Raw genomic sequence first — 3957 nt, 5'->3', positions numbered from 1 at the left:
TTGGAATGAGTATTGGTCAGGGACGTAGCAACTGGGGGGGACACGTCCCCCTCACTTTTTGGAAACAGGTTATTCTGTCCCCCAACTGGCCCACACGTTTTATTTGACCTAGCGGCCGCAAGTGTTCTCTAATTTGTTACTTGATTTGAGTGAACGATCACTCAGCCAATCACAACGCGAATCTCTTGAGCGTCTTCCACGAGCTTCATTCATTCATTTTGCAGTCAAAGACAGGTATGACGCGGAAAGGAGCAACAGCTACAGCTGGGTAAATCACGGTAAATCACTAACGTTACAGAATCCTACTTTTGTTCCGTTTCGAAGTGGGAACCGTAAAGTCCCTGGTGCTGGTGTCTTGTCTGGCGCAGAGCCAGAGAAAGACAGCAGGGTTAAGTTGGTTTTGTTTTCGGTATTCCTGACACATTCAGTGACAGACGGCATTAACTAAAAAACCTCTAACCCTAAAAAGATCTAAACTGTATTCCCTACAGAAAAGACAAAGCTGGTTATGTTTCATAGCTGTCTTTCTTTTTTCGCTCGATATTACGAGCACTGCTTGAGCAGTCGCATTATGCATTTAGCCAGAGAGAGCTCGCGCTGAACTAATCTCTCAGTAAGGGACCGTCGGAAAAGTGCTTCTTTTTTTCGTTTTTTTTTCCGAAAACAAGACCAGCTTAACTCTGCTGAGAAAGACGTGTTAGATTATCACAATAATGCAGCCTTTTTACGGCCTATTGCTTAATTTATGATTTAGACATGTAAATACACACAAGTACTAGTAAAACAAGAACTTTAGCGTTTGTAAAACACACAAGGAAGTCTAACAATCCATTCAAATATAATTTGCGGATGTGTTTTAATCATATCAGATACACATACTGAAAGTAACTGTAAAGTTAAATCTACTCCTCTCTAAGTTCACCAACCACTTACTTGCATGTATTTGGGGAGTAATTGGTGAATTTACGTGTTGAATCCTGCGTGTTCTGCTTTTATGAATGACGCATCGGCGCAAGTACACATGACGATGTCCATCTCACGTTATATGTGTAGTATCAACTTGCAATTTTGCAATTGAATTGTAGTATTTAAAAATATTTTCACACAGAGTAATGCTTAATTTAAATGTGTGTGGTTCTGTTTATTTATTGTTATTATTAATATTTTGTAATTATTTTTGAATTTTGGTTAAAAGATTATTAAATAAACTTTATTGCTAATAAATCGTTTATCACTTTTGGGTGACCATACAGCTGTCCCCCCCACTTTTAAACTGGCTGTTACGCCCCTGGTATTGGTTGTAACTTCCTCATCACCATCTGCATATGGGTGTGCTAACGTGTCTAACTGTGAAACGAAAGATGTGTAGATGTTGGTAATTCAAAATACAGACATATTACATCTATAAATTAACGATAAATGGTAGTTTATTGTAAAAATGAAAAATTATTTTTACGGTTTGTACAGTATTTTTAACGGTAAAGTACTGGCAACCACAGCTGCCGGTTTTTTACCGTAAATTTTACGGATTTATTTTTTACAGTGTAGATATGAAATAATAGTCATTTAAACAACTTTACAAAAGCCTCTCTGCTTGATGGCTGGTTTCACACGTCCGCCATGTTTGTAGTTTGTTTACACTTTCCCTCAGAGTTTGTAGCTCTAATCAAATTAACATCAAACACGCAATGAATTGTGAGCAGTATTAGCGGTTAGAGTACAGACGGTACACTTACAATTTCTAACAGAAATAGTAGAGCTTCCTGGAACCTTTGGTATACTCTTTTCAGCATAGTATGGTTTGGGACCATAGACTGTAAAATATATGGACGTAGCATCCGTGACGTCACCCATAGGTTTCTGAACACTGCAAAAGAAGCTACAAGTAGGCGCGGCCAACCGTCGCCATTTTGTTCGCGCGTCATCGCACCCACGGCGGGATACCAAACAAGGGCAAAGAGGCGGAGAGTGAGCGGAGCTACAGACACCTGCTGGCACTTTGCTTAGACCTGGCAGACAGACTTTACTTTGGGAGAAACGCATGATACTTTGTACTTGGCTGTACACTATATCAATAAAGTGTTTAGACTTTTGAAAACACTGTAGTAATACATTGAGCCACTGAGCATTGTTTTTATGACGTTTTTCTACAGGAGGAAAACGCGAATTACTTCCAAACACTTCAAATATAGTCTGTGTTAGTAAATGCAAGACTATTGATGAACTCCAGCATTACACTGTATGATAACGCTTCAGATGACTGTTCTAGAGCCTACAGCTAATCAATCCATCACATTCTGGAGTGCTTTACGGGTCTAAAGAAAAATATTAATGATAAATGATCTTAAATAAAACAAATACATTTATAGAGATGGTATACAAGTATATAACTTTACTCAGATGGGAAACAGAGGCCATGTGAATGGTTTGTGAGCAGAATTAAATGCACACAGCATCCCATATCATCTGATAATTGTAAGAAATAAGTCCAAAAGGCAGCTGACTGTGTAAAGCCACATAAAACAACACAAAAATATGATGAATATGCCGAGGTCAGTGGCTAATCTGCCGGATTCAGCTGAGGTGAAGTGACGGCGACCAGCGAGACCTAGCTGTCACTCAAGTGGCCACGCCCTTAATTATGCAAACTTAATATAACCTAATATAAAGGAAATGGATGAGTTATAACCCCCCCCCCCTCCCCCCCTTCACAGTTGTCATGGAGGGTAATAATAGCTATATGAACCAAAATCGTTCTTCATACCAGGCTGTAAACACCTTTTTTCTGCTGTAAAGTTGGCCATTCTAACAGTGGGCTCAATTGCAATTTGCTCTATTATGGAGCCAGGACTAGCGGAATTTTGATGAATTGCAGTTTCAGTTACTTCCGTATTGGCTTCCCGAGGGAGAGCAGGAGGTTGCCGCTTGTTTGGGACCTACTGATTTTATTTTCAAATACTATTTAGGACGGATAGTTTGGATGCAGCAATTTACTATTTCTAATGGGTCCGTTATTACATCACGTTTATAATATCACGTCACATGGACCTCTTGCTATGCTGCAGTTTTTTAAACCCATTAAAAGTGCAGCATATTGCGTTTTAAGAAGCAAAGACACACTGGGTGTGAACGAGCCGTAATCGTGTGCAACCAAATCTGCCATTTGCTAATGTTGAGGCTGCAGAGCTGTAATAATTAGCTAATTCTCTGACCGGCCCACCTCTGCAAACACTTATCCTTCACGCTCGCTCTGATTGGTCTGTCCAGCCGAGCAGCCAATCCCTCGCAAATGCCATGGCATTTTGGCAAATGTGAGCCAATTCCCGTTCGCTGACATTCAGCAACTTTTAGGGCGTGTTTTGCAGTCGGGACGGCCCCATAAATATGGATGCTGCTGCTGTGCGAAGTGGTATTTGGGCTTTTTGTGGTGCCGCAAATAAGCCGCATGCGGTGTTTAACCTTTTGGCTGAATGCTCTGAAATATGGGTCAGTAATCCGGCAGAATAGGCGGCGATGATGCGGGCGGGAGGCAGAACTAAGCTGTAGCCATCAGTGACAGGCCGTCATGCTCCTTTTCCCAGCTGGAGGCTTTTGGTGTGTGTGTGTGTGTGTGTGTGTGTGTGTGTGTGCGCGTGTGTGTGCGCGTGCGCGCGTTTATTAGCTTGTGTGACATTTGAAACTTAATGTTCCAGATGCATGCTTTGTTTCTGGGTGTGACGTCTGTAATAATGTTTGTGTTTATGGTTTATGAGTTATTAATTGATGTTAGCTGGAGAAAGCATATATAATGATTACTGTTTATTTATAAATAATAAACACCTTATTATTGAATAAGTAGTTTAAACAAAAGGCAAATTTGCTATTTGTACAAACTGCCTGTTAAAAATGAGTTGAAAAGTCTAATCACTGTTTATTAAAGGATATGCATGTCAATTTAGATTTAAAATCATGTGTCAA

Source organism: Danio aesculapii, chromosome 7 (genome assembly GCF_903798145.1).
Source record: "Danio aesculapii chromosome 7, fDanAes4.1, whole genome shotgun sequence".
Classification (NCBI taxonomy): domain Eukaryota; kingdom Metazoa; phylum Chordata; class Actinopteri; order Cypriniformes; family Danionidae; genus Danio; species Danio aesculapii.
This window is presented reverse-complemented; position numbering follows the sequence as displayed.